Source organism: Macrotis lagotis, chromosome 1 (genome assembly GCF_037893015.1).
Source record: "Macrotis lagotis isolate mMagLag1 chromosome 1, bilby.v1.9.chrom.fasta, whole genome shotgun sequence".
NCBI classification, from domain to species: Eukaryota; Metazoa; Chordata; class Mammalia; order Peramelemorphia; family Peramelidae; genus Macrotis; species Macrotis lagotis.
In genome coordinates, this window is record NC_133658.1 from 600,800,301 (window position 1) to 600,823,714 (window position 23,414).

The following is a 23,414-nucleotide window of genomic DNA, read 5'->3' on the forward strand; positions in this document are numbered from 1 at the left end:
GTTTCTGTGCCCTTTTCTTCCCACTCAGCTCTCATGCCTCCTTTTCCTCTTCTTCCCAAGTAGGTTTCCCTTCCCTTCATACTGTCCTTATCCCAATCCCTTTTTTCTTTATTAGTTCTAATATGTGCATTATAATGAAGGCATAGAACTTGGCTAAGTAGAAGGAGGTGACCACATTTTAGGTAATGGACATGAAGAGAGTAGACAATTGGACAGTAGACTAAATTCTAGGTTTATCTTCCAGCTCTGCCAAGTATTAACTGTGTAATTCTATCATAAAGGGGTATGTATATATTTGACTCCACTATACTGGGGTAGCAGTTGCCTCATTAGGCTTCAGCTAGTTGGGAGTACCTCAAAGTACCAGATATCTTGTGGAGTCAAGAGTAAGATTAGAAGTCATAATTATTGGAGTATGAGATGCCAGACGATAACCTAAAGTCAACTGCACCTATCTTCCCATTATATCTTGTTAATAATATTTCTTAGGGGTTTATGGGTTTAAAAAGAAGAATGTTAAGGGGAAAGTGTATTCTTACATTTGAGAAGATTCTTAATTTTTTTTAAACAAGTGTTTTCTTTTGTTTACAACTCACCCTAGAATGTGCCTCTGTGTGTGTGTGTGTGTGTGTGTGTGTGTGTGTGTGTATGTAAGAGAGACTCAGAGAGATAGAGAGAGGAGATATGAAGTGTCTAAGGAATTATCACCCTCAAAACTTGGATACAAATCATTCAAAAAACCATAGAATAATTGTGGTATTAAGTTGCAAGGACTTTGTGAATAAACTTTTAAAGGAATATGCTTCCAACTGTAGGCTGTAGTGACAAGAGAGAAAGGTACTGGAGTCCCCTTTGTTCTCCCTTCTTCATTTCCTCTGGGAAAAGTGGGTAAAAGAACAACAAATGATAGAAACTAGCTTTTAGAGTGGCTGGCTCTTATTAAGGAGCATGGGAAGGCTTCTCATACTACTTGACTATTTATATGCCCATCAGCTCTTAGCAGTCTAAGGCTTGTATCCGGTTAATGCCTGGTCTCCATCAATCTTGATCTTTCCTTCACTCTTAATCAGCAAAGATTCACAGGTGAGGGAGAGAGTTGGAAGGAGGAGGATGAGTTCTGCTTTAGCTTTCTTTCCCTCCCCTTAGGTTCCTATGGCTGCTGCTTCTTTCAGACAGAATCAAGACCTGTGTGACATGTCTTTATTTTTATCTTTTTGGAAGGAGTCTTATTCTCAAAAGTCAATGGGAATGGATGACCTTTCAGTTTTTGAAGCATCTGTGTTCTTCTCTTTGTCTTTAGCTAACTTGTCTTTAATTTCCTAATTCAAACTTCACTTTTCTTAAAAGGAGAGGTGGTGTTAGATACCTTATAAAGTCTCTTTCACGTTAAATATTCTTTTATTTTTGTAAAGATGAATGAGCAATGTGAATCAAGAATCAAGGGTCTAGTAAACAAGGAAATATTGGAAACTAGGGGAGACAATTTGGACTGGGAGATGAAGGTTTATGTAAAGGACCTATATGAAAGATAAGTTAGAAAGATGGGATGGGGTCAGATGATACAACTGTCTCATGTCTGCTCAGTCCAGTATTGGTTTATGTATATGCTGCTGACATAATTCCTCCCTGAAGGTTGGTCTGGCTGATTCAAGCTCCCGAGTGTGCTGACCCCTGGATATGCGGTGCTCCCTTCCCCGTTCCATCCCAGAGACCCCTCTAGGAAGAGAGATCTAGGCATCAATTCAGACTCCAGTTGTCCAAGCTCCTGGAGTTAGCTCTAGGTGGCCACCTTTTGGCACCATGTCAATATCAGACTAATGTCAATATCAGAGAAATTCTAGAATGTTTCATGTTGATCATCATCCAAAGCTAACTGGACTCCAGTTGGAGAGCTAACAGGAATGAGCTCCATGCCACTTGCACTTAAGCCTCACATGAAAGTAGTCACTGCATGCATAACCCTGGTAGGCAACTTATGTCTCTGTGTGTTACTGCAACACACACACACACACACACACACACACACACACACACACATCATTTGGATTTCCTTCATCCTCTAATGGTCGGCCAGTGAAGATAATTGGAACTCATTGCTGTTGGCATTTGCATCTAGGAAATTGTCATTTCAACATTCTTGTCAGCAGGAGTTTGGAAATAAATTGCTACAGGGTTGAAACAGATGATGGAAGAAAAAAAAAGAAACATCTGAAACTGGGGATGACATAGTTCTCAGGGAGCCCAGGGTCATATAGATAACTTTTTAATGACCCAAATAGAGAATTTATAAGGGAGAAAATCAACATGTCCAAACTGAACTTAGGTTTTTCTCCCCTTCACTTATCCCTTCTTCAAACTTTTTATGGTTTTCATCATCATCCCTGTCATTGAGGCTTGACATTCATTGTGTAGTCATCATTGTTTCCTGTACTTTGTCCAAAGATTTTTTCTTCACACTACTTCACAGTAGCTATCATATTCATCCTCTCCTCTCCACTTTTTATGAAGCTACAATTCTTTATTTAATACTTACTACATAATAAACTGGGAACACACACACACACACAGATGGAGAGACCGAGAGATGGGGGGGGGAAGAGAGAGAGAGAGAGAGAGAGAGAGAGAGAGAGAGAGAGAGAGAGAGAGAGAGAGAGAGAGAGATCCTCAGGGAGCTTTCATTCTGTTGGGAGAGTTAATAATATAAAACATATGCATAGTAAATAAAAAAATGATTTGAGAGGAGAAGGGTTGAGGTTGATACAGTTAGGACAAATTAGATTAAGACTCCACATTTAGAAGGTGGTATTTGAAATGAGATTTTCAGGGATTTAGAAATTATAAAACTTGGAGATGAAGAGGGCATGTGTTCCAGCTGTGGGGATCAATCTTTGTAAAGGCACAAAAATGGGGGATGGAATGTCGTGTAGAAGACTATGGTATTTGACTGTGGGGAGCAGAGCTGGGCTAAACCATTTTACTCATTCTCTTCCCCTTTTCCTTTCTGAAGGTCAGAACCTTTCAATTTTTTTTAGGTTTTTTTTTTTTTTTTGCAAGGCAAACAGGGTTAGGTGGCTTGCCCAAGGCCACACAGCTAGGTAATTATTAAGTGTCTGAGACGGGATTTGAACCCAGGTACTCCTGACTCCAGGGCTGCTGCTTTATCCACTGTGCCACCTAGCCGCCCCCCTCAAAATTTTTTAACATTTATTTTTCATTTAAAAATATATATTTCAGTTATCAAATATTTTTTTCCTTGACCTCCCAACCCTTCTTCCTCCCTTTCCTCCTCCCTCCCTGAAAAATGAACCCTGGGATGGGGGGAACCCAACAATTTGGAACAATTAAAACTAAAACAAAACAAATTCTCATATTTCTCATATTCCTAAAATGGTCTGCATATTGGTATTTAACTTCTCATTCAGGAGGTTCTTCTTCATTGATTCTTGGAATCATGGTTAATCATTGTTCATTTTTATAATATTGTGTTATAGAACAAATTGTTCTCCTGATTCTGCTCCTTTCAATCCCTTTCAATTCATTCAAGTCTTATGATTCTCTGAAATCTTCTTTTCCTTAATTTTTTTTAGCATAATAGTATTCCATTATATTCACATGCTATAATGTGTTTGGCTATTCTCTAATTGTTAGAGACACTTTTGTTTTTCCATTCTTTGCTACTACAAAAAAATGTTTTTTTTTTTTTTTTTTTTTTTGTGAATATAAGACTTCTTCTTTCCTTGATGTCTTTGAGGGAATAAGCCTAGTAATGAAATCATTGGGTTAAAAGGTATGCACAATTTAACAAAGCTTTTGAACAAAGTACTTAACAAAGTTTTTGAACAAAGTACTTTCCAAAGTTCCTGAACCAATTCACTGTTTCACTAACAGTACATTCTTGTGCTTGTATTTTTCCATAGCTCCTGCAACATTTGTCATGTTCCCTTTTTGTCACCTTTGCCAATCTGATGAGTTTGAAGTGAAACCACAGAGCTGCATTAGTTTGCATTTTTATAGTCATTTGAATTATTTTTTCATATGGTTTTCTCAAGGGAAGATAATTTGACTTTCTTCCTTTGATAACTGCCTACCTGGTCAAATTCTTTGATTATTTATCAACTAAGGGAATGGCTTTTATTCTTATACATTTGAATCAATTCCTTATAAAACTTAAAAAGGAAACTTGCAAAAATTTTTTCCCTTCTATTCTTATTTCTATTGATTTATATTTTTAAAAAATTAAAATTTTAATTAATTTTAATTAATTAAATTTAAATTTTAATTAATTTTAATTAATTAAATTTAAATTTTAAAAATTATTTAAAAAATTAATTTCATGTCATCGGAGTTGTTGACTTAACATTTTGTGATCTCTCTCTCTCTCTTTTGCTCGCTCTCACTCTCTCTCTCTCTTTTTGGTCATGAATGCATCTCCTAACCAAAGAGCTGGAAGAAAAGTTCTTATTTATGCTTCTAATTTGACAATGATAGGATTTTTTCTATCTAGGTCATGGATTCATTTGGAGCTTATTTAAATGCATGGTATAAGATGTTGGCATACATTTAATTTATACTAAACTGCTGGCCAGGATCCCCTGAAGATTTTTTAAAGATAATTTATTTTTACCTTCAAAGCCTGGGTCTTTGATTTTGTGGAATAACAGCCTACAAGGATAGTCTACTTCCTTATATTCTTTACCTGATTTTTTTTTTTGCCCTCTATATTTTGTAGCCAATATACAAATGTTTTGATGATTACTGCTTTTTATTATAATTTGAGATCTGGCTAGCACCCTTTTCTTTCCACTTTTTTCATTATTTCCCTTGAGATTCTTGACCTGATGATATACTGTAGGCTTCTCATTTCCTTTTCTTAAGATCTAGGGGAAGCTTGTAAGTAGGCTTGATCTTGTGGTCACTATATGTGTTCAGAATCTGGATTCTGGGCACTCTCTTGGACACCTAGAAATAGAGAATAGACTTATGGTTCCTATTTTGGGAATGGAAATAATGATCTTCAGTTACAATTGTGTGTTACCCAAAGATAAATGCTATAATTTAATCAAAATATCCTAGTGGAAACTTAGTTTTGATAAGCATGATGACCTATACCATGTAATCCACCATACTTTAGTCAGTGATAAAATAGCTCCTAATGAAAGAAAATGAAGTGTTTTCTATATAGAAAATAACATCATAGGTTAATGTCTCCTAACTGAGCCACCTAATTTACTAAACCAGTGTGATCTCCTAAGAATGATAGATGTCTGATCTATATATTTTTAGCCTTGGTCTTCCTAGAGAAGGATTCTGAGTCATGTTAGGAGGTCAGAATATCATAATTTAGAACGACAAGGAATATTAAAGGGCATATGGTATAACTTCTGAATTTTGAAAATAAGGAACACAGGGACAGAGAGATCAGTGGTTTGTCTAAAGTCATAAAGGTAGTATGTAACAGCATCAGAACTAAAATCCAGGTATTCTGATTCTTTTTTTAAAAATATTTTTTCAATTTAAATTATATTTTATTTTTGTACAAATGATGTTTTTTATACATTACTAAAATATTCTTGTTTAAGAGTAAACATAATACCCCCTCCCCCAAAACATAGACCCTCATGAGTGATAAAGTAAAGGAAAGAGGGGAAAAATTAAAATTAATAATAATGATAATAATAATAATAATAATAATAATAATAATAATAATAATAGGGGCAGATAGGTGGCACAGCAGATGGAGCATCAGCCCTGGAGTCAGGAGCATCTGAGCCCAAATCTGGCCCCAGACACCCAACAATCACCCAGCTGTGCGACCCTGGACAAGCCACCCCAACCCCATTGCCCTGAAAATCCCCCAAAATAAAATAAAATGATGATGATGATGATGATGATAATAATAATAATAATAACAATAATAATGTTGGTAAGGTAGTTCAGTGGACAGAGCACTGGCCCCAGTCAGGGTCATGGGTCCAAATCCAGCCCCAGACACCCAACAAACATCCAGTTGTGCGGCCCTTGGCAAGTCACTCAACCCCATCCACCCAGCAAACTCCCCCCCAAATAATAATAATAATAATAATAATAATAATAACAATAATGATAATTGTGCTTCAGTCTGTGTTCCAACACCCCAAGCTCTGTTGTGGGTAGATCACATTCTTTAGGATATGTCCATCACAAAAGATACTTCCATACTTTTCTACTGTTGCCATTGCTGATTGCAACTTTCTCCATTCATACTTCCCCACTACCATACACTATATTTTTCTCTCTCCTTTCACTCTGTCCCTCTTCTTAAATATGCTGTAGGGTAGCTGAGTGGTGCAGCAGACTAATCAATGGCCCTGGGGCCAAGAGGCCCTGAGCCCACATACGACACTTAAGGCCCAGCAACCACCTGGCCCTGTGGTCCTGGACAGGCCATCCAATTCCAGCCCCTTGCAAGAAGTAAAAAAGAAAATGTGTTTACCCCACAGTCCATCCTCTCCTCCATCACTCACATCGCCCCCCTTCTCCCTTTCCCCCTTCTCTCCTTCTTATTTAGATGTCTATACCACATTGAGTATTTATATGCTGCTTCCTCTCTGTGCCACCTCTGATGAGAGCAAAGGTTCCCTCATTCCCCTTCACCTTCCCCCCTTTCATATCATTGCAATAGCTTATTGTAATTAAAAAATCTTATTATATGAAATCTCTTAGCCTCCTCTCCTTTCTCTTACTCCTATTACATTTCCCTTTTAGCCATTGACTCCATTTTTACAATGTATTATATCTTCAAATTCAGCTCTCTCCTGTGCTTCATCTATAAAAGCTCCTTCTACCTGCCCTATTAAATGAGAAGTTTCTTATAAGTATTATCAGTATCATTTTCCCATGCAGGAATACATGTAGTTCATCATCATTAAGTCCCTCATATTTTACCCTTCTCCTCCACTCTCCATGCTTCACCTGAGTCCTGTATTTGAAGATTAGTCAGCTCTGGGCATTTTAACAGAAACATTTGAAATTCCCCTGGTTCATTGAAAGTCCATCTTTTTCTCTGGAAGAGGACTGTCAGTTTTGCTGGGTAGTTGATTCTTGGTTGCATTCTGAGCTCTTTTGTCCTCTGGAATATTATATTGCAAGCCCTATGAGCCTTTAATGTAGTTGCTGCTAAGTCCTGTGTGATCCTAACTGCGGCTCCACAATATTTGAATTGTGTCCTTCTGACTGCTTGCAATATTTTCTCTTTGACTTGGGAGTTCTGGAACTTGGCTATAATATTCCTGGGGGTTGTTTTTTTATCTCTTTCTGGGGGAGATAGGTGGATTCTCTCAATTTCTATTTTTCCCTCTGCTTTTAGGATATCTGGGCAATTTTCCTATAGGAATTCTTTAAAAATGATGTCAAGGCTCTTTTCCTGATCATGATCTTCAGGTATCCCAATAATTTTTAAATTATCTTTCCTGAAACGATTTTCCAGATCAGTTGTTTTTATAATGAGATGTTTCACATTTTCTTCCAATTTTTCATTCTTTTGGTTTTGAAGTATTATGTCCTGACCTCTCATGAAGTCAGCAGCTTCCTTCAGTTCCATTCTAGATCTGAAGGATTTCTTTTCCTCAGAGAGCTTTCTTATCTCCTTTTCCAAATCTGACCAGTTCTGCTTTTTAAAGCATTCTTCTCCTCAATAACTTTTTGAACTGTTTTATCCATTTGACCTATGCTGGTTTTTGACATGCTATTTTCTTCAGTATTGTTTTTGGATCTCCTTAACTAAGCTGCTGACTTCTTTTTCATGTTTTTCCTTTGTCATCTCTTTCACCAATTTTTCTTCTATCTCCCTCACTTGATTTTCAAAATCTTTTTTGAGCTCTGTCATAGCCTGAGCCCAACTTTCATTTTTCTTGGAGTCCTTAGATGCAGGAGCTTGTCCTTCCTCATCTTCAGATCAAATATTTTGATCCTTCTTGGGATCATAGACAATGTATTTCTCAATGATGTTCTTCTTTTTTCTCTGTTTACTCATTTCCCCAGCCCTGTGCCTGGGTTTGGGGTGCTTCCTGAGAATTTAAGTATTATTTGGGCACCCCCCACAAGGATCTCAGTGTGTGAGGCTCTGTCTTCCCTCCTGGTCTGTGAATGACCACAAGTGCACCCCTCTGCCAAGGGGCTGAGGTGGGGGGGACCCCTGCTGTTCTATGGACTAGACTGTGATAAGGATCTGAATGTGGTCAGAGCCCCAGAGTCCTGTTCGAGGAACAGAGGACAGACCTCAGAAGTCTCTCTGCACTCCCCTACCTTGGCTGAGTACTTAAGGCTCCTTTGTGTGGGGGCTCCTGCTTACCCATTCCACCTATTTCCGGTTCCTGAATCTGGGCTGCAGCCATACTGCTTGCTGAGTGTTCTGAGGGAGTCCCCCACTGATCTTCCAAGTTGTGCCTGGTGCTCCCTGGGGTGTAGATCAGGAAACTGCCCCTGCTGCCATGAGCTGAGGCTCCCAGGTACCCTGGGGCTGCCTCTGGGGGGCTGAAGTTCCTTCACTCTGATGGACTGCCCCTCTAACCCCATGGAGTGGAGACTTTCTGCTATTTTCCAGGTTACCTTGGGCTGGAGAATTGCTTCACTAGATCCCTCTGTGGGTTCTGTCTCTTGAAAATTTAGTTAGAGTCTTTGTTTTATAAGTTTTGAGAGAGAGCACCTAAGAGAGGCTCTTCTCCTGTTGCCATCTTGACTCTGCACCCAGGTATTCTGATTCTTAGTCTTTTCATTATATCTTATTATTTCATAGTCCAGAGTGTGAAAAGACTAACTAGTTGACACCAAGTCTTTTCTAAGAGTCTATTGATTGATAGATTGTTCTTCTTGGACAGCATGATGACCTTTCATGTTTAATTGAGATGTAGATAATCAATATAAAAGAAACTGGACACATAGCCTAGTAGTAAGTCTTCATTTTGATGAAAATAGTTCCAGGAAGTTTTGAAAATAACTCCATCATTGCTTTTAGTATACCTTCTATGCCTTTTTCTATAGTTTTTGTGTTTAGCAACTTCCCTGTGGACAAGGTCAATTCTGAGACTTGAGTTGACTAAGACATAAGAGTTGCTATCCTATCAAAGAACCCAGGAAGACACAAAAAAGGACTTTTGTATCTTCATACAAATTATTCAGGCTATAAAATGTTTACTATATGCCAGAACCATGCTAAGCTGAAGGATTAATAAGACAGGCAAAAACAAGCCCTCCCTGCCTTCAAGGAGTTTAGAGTCTTATGAGGTATGGGAAAGAAAACTAGTAAATAGCTTGGTAAATACAAGGAATATAGAGAATAATTGGAAGATGACTTGAGAAGGGAAGACTTCAGTAATTGAAGGGACTAGGAAAATATTTTGCAGTCTTATCTGATTATAAATTGTGTATGTAGGTGAGTTCGGAGAATTTTGGATTTGGTAATAGGGATTTATCCTAGGAATGCAAGGTTGGTTCAATATTAAGAAAACTGTTAGTATAATTGACTATTATCAATAACAAACCCAACAGAAATCATGATTATCTCAATAGATGCTGAAAAAGCCTTTGACAGAATACAGCACCTATTCCTACTAAAAACACTAGGAAGTGTAGGAATACATGGATTGTTCCTTAGAATGATAAACAATATCTATCTGAAACAATCAACAAGCATTAAATGCAATGGAGATAACCTAGAGGCATTCCTATTAAGATCAGGGGTGAAACAAGGATGCCATTATCACTGCTACTATTAAATATTGTATTAGAAATGTTAGCTTCAGCAATAAGTGAGGATAAAGAAATTGAAGGAATTAGAATTGGGAAGGAAGAAATAAAACTCTCACTCTTGGCCAATGACACGATGGTATACCTAGAGAATCCTAAAAAAAAAATCATCTAAAAACTGCTAGAAATAATTAGTAACTTTAGAAAAATCACAGGATATAAAATAAACTCAAATCTTCAGCATTTTTATATATTACTAGCAAGATACAGAAGCAAGAGCTAGAAAAAGAAATCCCATTTAAAGTAACTTCAGAAATTATGCTTGGGAGTTTACCTGCCAAGGCAGACTCAGAAACTCTATGAAAATAATTATAAAACCCTTTTCACACAAACAAAATCAGATTTAAATAACTGGGAAAATATCAACTGCTCATAGATAGGCTGAGATAATATAATAAAAATGACAATTCTATCTAAACTAAACTACTTATTTAATGTCTTACCAATCAAACTTCCAAAAAATTTACTTTAATTATCTTGAAAAAAATTGTACCTAAATTCATATGAAGAAACAAAAAGTCAAGAATATCAAGGGATTTATTGAAAAAAAGTTCAAAAGAAAGTGGCTTAGCCTTACCAGATCTGAAATTATATTATAAAGCATCAGTCATCAAAACTATCTGGTACTGACTAAGAAATAGAGGGGTGGATCGATCAGTGGAATAGCTTTGGTGCAAAAGATACAGCAGGAAATGATTATAGTAATCTTCTGTTTGATAAACACAAAGAGCCCAACTTCTGGGATAAGAACTTTCTCTTAGATAAAAACTGTTGGGAAAAACTAGAAACTGTATAAGATCAATATCTCACATCCTATGCCAAGATAAGATCAAAATGGGTGCAGGATTTGGACATAAAAGACAATATTATAAGCAAACTAGGAGATAAAGGAATAGTTTACCTGTGAGATCTATGGAAAGAGAAGCAGTTTATGACCGAGGTAGTGATGGAGAACATCATTTAAAAACAAACTGGATAATTTTGATTACATTAAAAAAGCTTTTGCACAAACAAAACCACTGTAACTAATATCAAAAGAAATGCAGGAAATTGGGAAACAATTTTTAAAACTAGTATTTCTGACAAAGGACTCATTTCTAAAATATATAGGGAACTGAGTCGAATTTGTAAAAAAAAACAAGTCATTCCCCAATTGACAAATGGTCAAAGGATATGCAAAGGCCATTTACAGATGAGGAAATCAAAGCTATCCATAGTCATATGAAAAATAGCTCTAAAGCATTAATGATAAGAGAAATGCAGATTAAAGCATCTCTGAGGTACCACCCCATACCTCTCAGATTGGCCAATATGACCAGAAAGGACAATGATCAATATTAGATGGGATGTGGGAAATCTGGGATACTAATACCATGTTGATGGAGCTGTGAATTGATCCAACCTTTTTGGAGAGCAATTTGAAATTATGCCCAAAGGGCAATAAAAATGTGTATACCCTTTGATCCAGCAATATCACTACTGAGTCTATACCCTGAAGAGATCATGAAAAAGAGTAAAACATCACTTGTACAAAAATATTCATAGCATCTCTGTTTGTGGTAGCAAAGAACTGGAAATCAAGTGAATGACCCATCAATTGGGGAATGACTGAACAAAATATGGTATATGTATGTTATGGAACACTATTGTTCTATTAGAAACCAGGAGGGATGGGATTTCAGAAAAGCCTGGAAAGACATGAATTAATGCTGAACGAGATGAGCAGAACCAGAAGAACATTATATACCCTAGCAGCAACATGGGGGTTATGATCAACCTTAATGGACTTGCTCATTCCATCAATGCAATAATCAGGGATAATTTTAGGGTATCTGTGATGGAGAATACTATCTGCATCCAGAGAAATAATTGTGGAGTTTAAATAAAGACCAAAGATTATTACCTTCAATTTTTTTAAAAAAACAGTTCTTATGTACTACATAATTTTGCTAACTCTTATATTTTACTTTTCCCTCAAGGATATGATTTTTCTCTCAACATATTCAAGTTTGATAAATGTATAGCATGGAAACAATGTAAAGATTATCAGATTGCCTTCTGTGGGGGAGAAGGGGGAAGGAAGGGAGAGTGGGGGAAAATGTCTAAAATTCAAAAACCTTATTAAAATGATAGGTAGAAATAACTATTGTATATCATTGGCAAACAAAGAAAAAAATATACTATTCTGCTCTTTCTGTAGTGGCAAAGAACTGTAGACAAAGGGAATTGCTCCTCATTTGGGGTATGACTAATAAATTAAGACATGTGACTATAATGGTGTACTATTGAGCTCTAAGAAATGATGAAAGGAAGAATTCTACCTGGGAAGAATTGAATGAGCTATTACAGAGTGAAATGAATAGAACTAGGAAAACAAAGTATACAATACAACCTTGTAAAGACAGACAACTTTGAAAGACTTAAGAACTCTGATGAATGCAATGACCAACAATGATTCCAGAGTACCTATGATGAGTGATGTTATCCACTTCCTGATGGAGGGAAGGTTGACTCAAGATGCAGATGGGACATTCATTTTTTGACATAGCCAATGTGAGGCTTCGTTTTGCTTAATTATGCATGTTTCTTATATGGTTTTTTCTTTTTCTTTCATGGAGGGTGATGTGGGAGGGAGAGAAAATAAATATTCATTAATAGAAAAATCATAGAAAAGTTAAAAAAAGAAAAATAATTTGTGATAATGATAATCATATCATAGTCATCGTTGTAATAATCTTCCTAATATCATATCTTTTCATGTTTTGATGTGAGCCAGGAGAAAGGTTAAGCAGAAGAAACACATATGTCATAGATGTGAGTAGTGAAAGGAGGTTGAAAGTCATAGAAAGGGTATAAATGAGTTGTGGGACAAAGCAGATAATTTTTTTTAATTTTATGATTTTTACCTTAGGGTTGTCAGGTTTACCTCAGGTAGTTTGAGGCAAACAGAAACCATGCTTGGTGACTGCAAAATGAAACTTTGATTCTAATGATCTCTGAAAAGTTTTTGCATTCAATTTTTAGATTAACTCTTTGGATTTTTTCATATAATCATCCCTGTAGTAGAAAAACTTGAATTGTGACCTGTCATTTTGATGAAATAAGTATTTTGTTGATTTAAAATTTGATTTAGGAAGAAAATTTTCACTTTAGTAAACAAATCCTTTTCTATGTGAGTGACTCAGATTCTTTGCTTTGCTCTTTGTATAGATATACTTATCATAAATACATCACGCACTTGTCACATCATTTTATAGTATTCTTTCAGTTTTTCCCTCAGTCTAGGATTTTCCTAAGAGGGGGGGAAAGGACAATCTATCTCTTGAGTCTTGGTTCCTCTGTGCATATGGCAGGATGCTGCTAATGGAGATTGCTTATTCCAAAGTGTTTATGAAGTCAAAGGATTTAGGTTCAAATTCCATCTCTTGTTTTTTACTCCCTGTGGCTTTGGACAAGTCCTCCTACTCTCTCAGATGCCCTATCCATAAAAAGAAGTAATTGGACTAGATGGTATGTGAGGACTTTTCCAGCTCTAGCTCATATGGTCGATATGATTTCATGGTCAGATTGATCTAACAAATATTTTGAAGAGGGGGGTTGAGAGAGGGCCTAGCTACCTTTTACTGATCCTGAGAAGCCAGTGGAAGTTTCCTTCTTTGCAACATCTTTGCTTTGATATCAGCTTTTGGGAATTAGTTACAATTTTTAGTTTTTTGACAATTTTTTATTAAAGTTTTTTTATATTTGCCTAAGTTCAGATTTTTTTGATTCATTAAAAAATGAGTCTTTTAAAAACGGATTTTTCTGCCACTTTTGCACAAAACCTAATGGGTTTGGGGATCCATTTTTCATTAGTTGGATGAAATTGCAAAATGTTATTTTTACCTTGATTTATGAATTTTTGCCTAATGAACTGCTTTCAATGTACTATTTCCCCTTTTCTTTTTTAAATTGAGGAGTGTATAGGAGCTTTGTTTCCAGAACATTTCTTAATTGTGGACTCACTAATGGCAGACATAATTCAACTAAACATAATTCAACTTTTATTAAGGACCTACTGTGTGAAAGGCAGTTGTAATGTGTATACTATTCCATGTCTCATAGGCATATGACATCACTAGAAAAATATTGATGAGTCCAAAGTTCATTATCTATTTGTAATATCTGTTCAAGATACACATAGCAATGAATCATCTCTGACTTCTCCATTTAATTATATATGATCCTCTTGTCATGTGGGAGTCCATAAGGGGGGAAGACAATGCTACCCTGATTATGCCAATTGTAGGGTGGCATACTGAGATACCAAAGAAAGAGAAGCTCATAATAACCAGTTTGGTTATTAATAGGCTTATTTGGGTTAATTAGGCTGATTGGATTGCTTAATGGAGTTTGCTCACAAAAGGTCTCTCTGTCCTGTAGCAGCTGTACAAAATGGATCCCCAAGTCAGGTCAGATCAGGCCAGGTATTATATATAAACAGAACAAAAAAGGGATAGTGCCAGGGATGACTCAGGGTCCAAGACAAGTTTTCCCTTGGGATAATTGGAACTTCTGATGTTGTTTATATTTACTCAAGATAGTTAAATTTTTTAAGAATTTATAAGTCATATTTCTATTCTGGCCTACCCTCCAGAGAATCTAGGCTTCAATAACTTCATAAAGATTTCAATGGGTGGCTTACAGGAGAAAGGAGGTAAGAGCAAGGTAAGAGCAAGAATGCATATGGTGGCTCCCCAAAGCCCCAGTGATCCAGGGTGGCATGGCAGTGGTCTGGGCTGGTCATGCTACTGAAGCACTTGAGTGACTCCATACTATAGGATATAGGCCATTGTTCTTCCAAGTACATACATTGTTGAACAATGACCTTTCGTAGTTATATTTGGGGAAATAAGAACAAGGATCTAGTATGAGGAAGTGGGGGGGGGGGGTTCATTCCATCACATCCTGACTCTGGATTGAGGAGGGTTACCAGCACTTCATATTCATTTCCCCCCAAGGTTGGACAATAGCTAGTTTTCATCCTCTTGACTTTTCCTGTGTGGATAGTTAGAATAAATTCTTTGAGCAATGATGGACTTCATTTAGAGTCACATAATGCCACGATCTCCAAAGAATTGCTTATTGTTGCAAGTCACCTGAAGTGAAATAGAGAGGTGATTGTGAGTAGGCCTAATGACGAACTGTACAGAAGTGACATAAAGGGTACCTGTCCTCAGTTCAGTGTGTGTGCCTGGAAGAAGATGTTTGATCTTAAATCAAGAATTAGGATAAGTGAGGAAGAGTGCCTTATCATTTCTTAGGCTCTATGCAATGTCAAGACCTCTAGAAGGAGGGATAGAAGAAGGATCCCTCCAAGAGAGAAGATGGACAGCACTTGCATAGGTTGATAAAGCAAGGGTGGGTTGTGATTCCACTAGAGAGAGGGAGGGAAAGAAGTATTTCTTAAGTAGCCTTCATGTGGCAGGCACTGTGTGCTAATTGCTTTACAAATTTCATGCATGTACCATGAAATTACTGAAGTACAAAGCACTGTGCTAAATGCTGTATAAAGAAACAAAATAAAATTGGATCTGCCCTCACAGAATTTATAATCTCTTGGAGCTAGGCAAAGTGACCATCTAATTCTGGAGTGAAGTCGCTTCTGGGCCTTCTTTAGAAGGCCTGGATTTCAGTAGTACTATTCATCATTCCCGCCCGCCCCCCCCCCCCCCGCCCCCCCTCCCCGCTCTTATATATCTCTCATTCATTCATCCATTTATTCATTAATTAAATGTTTACTCCTTTATTTATTGGTTCTTTTTTTTTTTAAGTAATTGGGATAATGAGATTTGTTCAAGGTGACTCTGCTGGCTGACTCCAGGGTCAGTGCTCTATCCATTCTACCTTCTAGTTGCCCCTCATTCATTTATTTTTATCACTATGTTTCATTTATTTAACTTTAAAATTTTGGGCCTTAAATTCTTTCCCTCCTTTTAGTACTTCCTCCATCTAAAGAAAAGTTAAGCAATGTGAAGTCATACTGAACACATTTCTATATTAGCCATGTTTGCATAATTTTCATTCTCTTGAGTCTTTAGTTACCACTAAGGTTAGCATTCTTCTAATTTAGGAAGAGTTAGTAAGTGGTAGGAATAGAAGTTTCATTTTTTCTGAGGCCAGAGCCTGTTGTTAAGGGGTAAAATTAAGTTTATATATAGAGAGAATGAGTATACTTGTATAGTATTATTTTAGAGGTATCAAAAAATTCCTCTTCCCTTTATTTCCAGTACTGGCCTATTATAAATGCCTACAATTCCTTTATTAGAAATTCATTTCAGACCTTCTGACCTGACAAAAATGGAATAACTGCTCCATTCCTATATATTCTTGATCTATTATTAGACATTTACCTTAGCATTAATGAGTTTATTAGATTATTTGTTATGATCTAGCAAACTGAGAGCAAGAGAATGAAGAACATGTAATAATAATAATAATTAACATTTATATTAGTGTAAATTTTGGAGACTTCAGTTGCTGGGAGGAAGTATGACAAATGTAATTAGTCCCATATGACCCCATTTAGTCTTGCTTCTTAGTTAATTTGCATAATAACCAGAGGCATCTACAATCAAAAAGAATTCTTTCACTGAATTCCATTGTTGTTCATTTGTTATTTTCAGTCATAATAGACTCTTCATGATTTCATTTGGGGGTTTTCTTAGCCAGAATACTGGAGTGATTTGCCATTTTCTTCTCTAATTCATTTTACAGATGAGGGAGCTGAGGCAAAAAGGGTTAAGTGACTTGCCTAGGGTCAAACAGCTAGTCTGGGTCAGATCTGAACTCAGGAAAATGAATCTTCTGACTTTAGGCCAGGCATTCTATCTGTTGTGCCATCCAGCTGCCCTTATTGCATTCTAATCAGTTCAGTTGAGTTTTTGTTAAGTGTTATGCTCTTATTGAGATAAAAGGATTCAGGCTAGTAACAGTTAGGAAAATGATAAGCATTTAGAGGAATATCATAATATAACAAGACTTTAGCTTGAATTAGCCCAATTATTTCAGGAATCAACACAGGAAAAACCTAATTTTGAAAGACATGAAAATATCTTAGGAATTCTGTTAGCTAGCTGACTTGGATTGATATCACTAAAGAGGTAAAGTTGGGTGTCGGGGCTATTAATCTAAAGTCTTGACTGCCCTGTCCTTCTAGGGAAAGAAGCCTAGTAGCAATGTATAAAACATGTTGTCTAGTCATCTCAACACAGGATAGCATCACCCAGGGACAACAGAGAACATGTTGGGACTCTGTTCTATCAGAGGAGTAATGTTTTCTATATGTGTATGCCTTTATGAATGCAACCTGGCTACATATGTTCCCTATGTGTTTGTTCTGGACACATGTTCTCTTCATTTGTCTTTTCCCCCCTGCCATTTGCGACATAAACTAAAGGAGAGTTGAGCCCAGTATGCACACTTATTTTGTTCCACTCCTTGATTAAATGGCTTTTGTTGTGAAATGCGTTTGTGAAATATTTGTATTTGTCAATGTTAAGTTCTCAATTTAAAAAAAGAAATAATATGTATTCTTATTGGCCTAGCAAAAGTTTTGCTTATCCAACTATTCTGGAGAGCATTTTGGAACCAGACCCAAAGGAGAATCCAACTGTGCATATTCTTTGATCCAGCAATTCCACTACTAGATCTGTTTCCAAAGAGATCATACAAAAGAGAAAAAGACCCACATGTACAAAATTATAACATCTCTTTTTGTGGTGACAAAGAATTGGAACTAGAGGGAATGCCAACCAACTGGGGAATGGCTTAACAAGTTGTGGTATATGAATGTAATGGAATATTATTGTGCTATAAGAAAGGATGAGCAAACAATTTCAGAGAAACTTGGAATGACTTACAAGAACTGATCTGAGTATAGTAAACAGAACCAGGAGAACATTGTACATATCATCAGAAACATTGTATAATGATCAATTTTGATAGCCTTAGCTTTTTCTCAGCCATATAAAGATCCAAGACAAAAGACTCATGATGGAAAATGCTACCAACATCCAGAGAAAAAAACTGATGGATTCTGAATACAGATAAAAGCATATTATTTTCATTTTCTTTGTTATCTTTGTTTTTTCCTTTTATTTGTTTCTTTTTCACAACATAATTAATATGGAAATATGTAAAAATAAAAGATAGTTTTGAGTCAATGTTGATATCCATACAACTTGCTTCAAGTCAGTTTTAGGATTCAGAGGGCCCATATGTGAGGGTGAAGCCCTGTGTGTACAACATATTATTTGAAGGTTTTAAAAATACTTCCCCCCCAAAAAATCCTTTGAAGTAGGTGATACCATATATTGCAAAACACTCTACTAACATTCCCTCATTTATTTCTCATAAAAATCTTATGATATAGATATTATTGATATAATAAGTTTGGGGGAACAGGCTCAGAGAGGGTTATTTACCTTTGGGTATACAAGTAGCAAATGACAGAAGAAAACATTTCCTGACTTCAAATATTTTTCTACTAAACTCTTCTGCCATACCCACTAATATCACCAAGCCGAGAGCATATAATTTACATTGTAATTGCTCTAATTTCAGTAAATCTGTCACAGGGAAATCTGGATTTTCACAAAAGATCAGATTAGGTAGAAGTATAATGACTAGACAGAGAAATGCCTTTAACATATGTTAACTTGAATTTTAGCAGAACATGTGACAAATGCTGTTTTAATATCTGTTATGGATAAGACAGAAAATGATGGGTTAGATGATCGGTCATTTAGGTGGGTTTGGAACTAGATGAATGTATAAGTCCAAAGAATGACAGTTAATGATTATTATGATGTCAACTTACAGAATTGTCATTAGTGATTTGCCACAGGACTTGGTCTCTTCAGGAATTTTTTATTAACTTCTTGGATGTGGGTACAGATGATATACTAATCTAATGTAAGAAAAAATGTGAAGTTGGAACTCTGAAAGAAAGAATCAGGATCCAGAATCTCAAGAGGTTAGAAATATGTTATATCTAACAAGGTAAAATTTAATAGGGATGAGTTAAGTGTCTGTGTTTAGGTTAACATTTCTCTAGGTTTCTTAATATTAGGGACAATGATCCTATTAAAAAAACTTTTAATTCAAATAACTTTTTTGGTTGCATGTAGATGATTACTTTTAGATCTCTAAATGCTTGATAAAGAGGTTGGAGGGAGACAGACTAGGAAAAAAAATGTCAGCAGCCACTGGTCATTGAGGATCAATCTGGTAATAGAAAAAATACATTCTTGAAATGAGAATGTTAGGTCAATAAGGATATAAAATCAAATTTACACGAATTTGATTAATACAGAGCTTTGTAGAATCCTACCTCTTGTATGAAATGAGGTTCCTTCCTTCATCACTAGAATAAAGGTGTTGACCTGATGGCCAAGTAGGTGAAAATTGAGAAGCTAAGATAGTGGTTAATCTACGAGAGTTGATGATCTTCTAGATCTTTTCTTGAAATGCCATCTCACCTGTGCTTCAAAACTAAGTTGCTGAAGTTGGTAAAGAATATCTAGATGGCTATAGGGTACCTGTACTATCTGCTGTCCTTTCCTTAGGTCTCTAGATTCGAATCCTTTCTTAACTCCTCAGTTTTACAAATTAAGGATCAAAATTAGAAGAATTTTCTATTGTCAAATGCACTATCTCCCTTTGCTTTGGTTTCTCTTTGTTTCAGTCTCTGTATCTCAAGTTAAGATTTCTTAACAATTGTAGCTATCCAAAAATTAATGGTCTTTTCTGGTGGTCAATGGGTACTTGCATACAAAGTTCTTCCAACAAAGGCTGGAAGAACAGTCATAAAATCTGCTATAGAGGGAAGTCTTAGTCAAGGATGTGTTGACTAGATGGCTTCTGAGAATCCTTTGAATTCTTAAATTCTGTAATTAATTTTCTTTTTTCTTCTCTTCCTCTATCATTTCTCCTATTTCTGTCCATCTTTCTATCTTGGTTTCTTTTACTTCTCTTTTTTCATAAGGTACTTTTTGTCCATATATATATATGCATATATATATATATAAAATCTTTTTTCTATTTTTTCTCCTATTCTGTCTGCTAGTATTTCTTCTGACAACTCATTTAGAGGGAATTTCATTTCAGAAAGTTTATTTAAGCCACCCAATCTCCCAGCCCAGAAAAATATTGTCATCCCCCAGTAAATTTAGAAAGAAAATATATGATTGCCTATGGGAGCTCAGACTGACAGGTCTCAAGGTGATACAGAATTCAATTTCTTTCCTTGTTCTCCTTTGAAACAGAGCTGTTTCTGTTTCAGGTAGTCTAGAAACAGGTTGGAAGAAGGGTTAGTAAAAGAGGGGACAAAGTGCATGGAGAGAAATTTTACTTATATCATAGTGGATCTTTAATTTAAAAAATCCTCATTAATTAATTGATTTTTGCTGTTGTCATCCTCTTCAGAGCTTCTTAATTCGTGATCCTTAGATTTCTGTGAGGATCCATAGATTTTGGGGGGGGGTTGTGAATTTGAGTGAGAGAATTGCATCTTTATATTCACTAACATTTGGTTTCCCTTGCAATCCCATGTATTTTATTTTATGCATTTAGAAACATTAGATTAAGAAGGCTAGGATCAAGAAAATTCATAGGTTTCATGTGTCAGCAAAAAGGAATTCATGTGATAAAAAAGATGAAAATACAAGGTCCTATTGTAAGTTACCACCTTAGACCAAAGGATATGATAGAATGAGGATCAAATCACAACCCCTCACTCATCCTCACAAAATATGTATTGTGGAGTTAAGTGGGACTGGAATCAGGAAGACCTGAATTCGAATATGACTTCAGATACTTCATAGGTGTGTGACCTTGGGCAAGTAATTTGGCTTCTGTTTGCATCAGTTTCCTAAACTACAAAATATGGATAATAATAGCACCTATCTCCCAGAATTGTTGTGAAGATCCACTGAGATAATATTTATGAAGTGCTTAGCATGGTTTCTGATAAATAATTGATACTATTTCCTCCCCTCTGCCCTCCAACATTAAAAAAAATATTAGTGAAAGTCTTTAAATCTAGGTGTGTTGGGGTTGGGGGGGCGAATGGTTTGATGAATGGCTTTGTGAAATGAGTGATATGGGTACTCTATCAGTGCAGAGTGCAAATTTTCCTAATTTTTCATCAAATGAGATTCTTGCACATATATTTCCATTAATTCTCCCTAAAGGACCTCCATCCAATATACTGGAGGTTTTTCATGGATGCTTTTAATATCAATGGTACCAATATAGCACTCAGGCGGCTGACTGCCCATCTATTATCCCCGGTTCTCACTCAGTATGTGACTGTTCTACTTCCTTTTTTAATCATACATGTCCTTGACACTATCTTTTATACCAGTTCTTGTATATAAGTCATACAGGTAAAGTAAAGTAAGGTAGTATAACTTATCCACACCCACCTTTCTGTTGTCCTTGGGGTTTCCTGCAATTTTTATTCTTCTGAGATTGTGGTGTTCCATGATTCATAGCCATCACATATCACCAGGAGAATATCGAATATCCAGTATTAAGTAAATATTGACTAACTTTGGGGATGGCACCTCCCCTGTAGAATTCACACACAGAGTATGTTGTCAGCATATAGTGAATGAATATGCTTCAGACAGGTTTTACAGAGCTGTAATCTTATAACAATTTTTCTACTTCTTCATTCTTTACTAAAGATGTTCGTGCTTAAACTGCCCGCATTATTATGACAGTCTACAGATTATTGGGGGGGAACATATTTTTACTATAGAACCATTTTTGTCCATTAACAGCAATATAATGGAAAGAAATGGGGTTGAGAATCAGGAAAATTGGGTTCTACATCATTGAAAAATTGCTTTTTGCTACTTCTATCCTAGACAAGAATGAAAACATCTTTAGGAGGTTTATTAGTTGGTGTCATAGACCTCTGGAGCATTGTTCTGACACCAGAACTATAATTAAGGAGGAACAATAAGTTTTTTTCTTCAAAGTACCAATATATGGAGGGGGCTTTTTTTCTCCTTCACTCTATAGTTTCCCCCTAATCCATCATCTTATTCTATGTGATATCTTTCTCCTGGGATCACCTACTTCCTCACAAGGTCAGAGGAATGCAGGTGCCCTAAGTTGGTCCATATGTTTTTCTCTACGAGGAGCTGGCTGTCTCAGCTCCTGGACTGACTGTATTTGAGATAGTCTATCTTCTGGGTTGCTCTTTTCATCATTAGAATTTTCCTTGGATACAAGAATTCCTAGATAGAGCTATTTCAGGCTCTACCATACCCTCATTTGGTGACTTTAGATGAATCTGTTAACTTAGCTGGATCTTAATTTCTTTATCTGCAAAACAGGGTAAAGTATTTACTCTAACTTTCTTATGGGGAAGGTTTTTGAGGATGGTTATGTGGAATTGTTTTGTAATGGTAACAATTGTGTCAAGATAAAAGTCACTTCTATCTGGCTTTGAAAGCAGGGCCCCACACAAGGTCCCCACACAACTGAAAGCTTGGGCTTGAGGCTTTTACCTTTGTCTTGAAAACTAAAGTTCTTGTGACTAAAATCCTGGTTTCTACTTCCCTTATCTGCCTGGTGTGGGCAATAAACAGAGAATGCTTGGGCTAGAAGAGTCCTTTGAGAACATTTCTTCCAGCCCTTTCATTTTACAGATTGAGAAATTGAGGCCTAGAGAGAATGAAGTGAATTCATAGAGTCATGGCTTTTTGGAGATAGACAGGACCTTAGTAATCATCTTGTCCAGGCATATAATTTGATAAATGAAAAATTTGAGGGGTAGAGACATAGGTCAGATAGACTTGATCAAGGTCATGCTAGTGGCAGAAGTGAGCATTATTGGCACTAATCAGAACCTAGTTATGTTTGTATAACAAATTGCTTATGTGTATTATCTCATTTGAAAGTCACAACAACCTTGTGCCATCAGTACTATTGTTATAATCATTTCAGGTGAAAGAGCTAGGGTTCAGGGAGATAAGTATACTTGTTCATGCTAGTAAAAATTAAAAACAGAATTTGTGATGGAAAGTCCAGCATGATGTCTAATGTACCACATTGTTGGTTGCAACTGAGTTATATAAGTAATAAATTCTTACTGACTATATGTGAATATATTTTAGTCCTTGGGGAGACGTTAGCTATACTGACGGTACATCTGCTTGGAGAATGCATGCAATTAGTTGACCTGTTGATTCTCCTCTGAAGCACCTTTCATATCTCCTTCTCTCCATTCACACTGCAACCATCCTATCTTTTCTCTTTCTCACTTCTTGCTTGTATGACTATAATAGTCTCCAAGTAATGTCCTTGTACTTTGCTTCTTGCCTTCTTGCTTTAGGGTCAAAATAATCTTTCAAATGACCACTCTGATTCTGTTCCTTTGTTCAAAGGCTCATGGTTGTCTATAGACTAAAGTATAAATTCCTTAGAATGACATTATAGGCCCTTTGCAATACTTATGTTTCTACCTACCTTCCACTACTTCATTTCATGGATATGAAGGATGAGTAAAGGATATCTGGCCCTCAATACTTCCTCAAAATGGAGGATTGGGGGAAATCCCAGTGGGATTGGGAAAC

At 36.3% G+C, this 23,414-nt stretch overlaps 1 long non-coding RNA gene across 1 annotated transcript in view; it reads left to right on the top strand.

Moving 5' to 3' along the window:
• LOC141507366 (uncharacterized) overlaps window positions 1-23,414 on the top strand; it is a 479,100-nt gene that overhangs the window by 94,787 nt on the left and 360,899 nt on the right. The gene's annotated exons all lie outside the window — the stretch shown is intronic.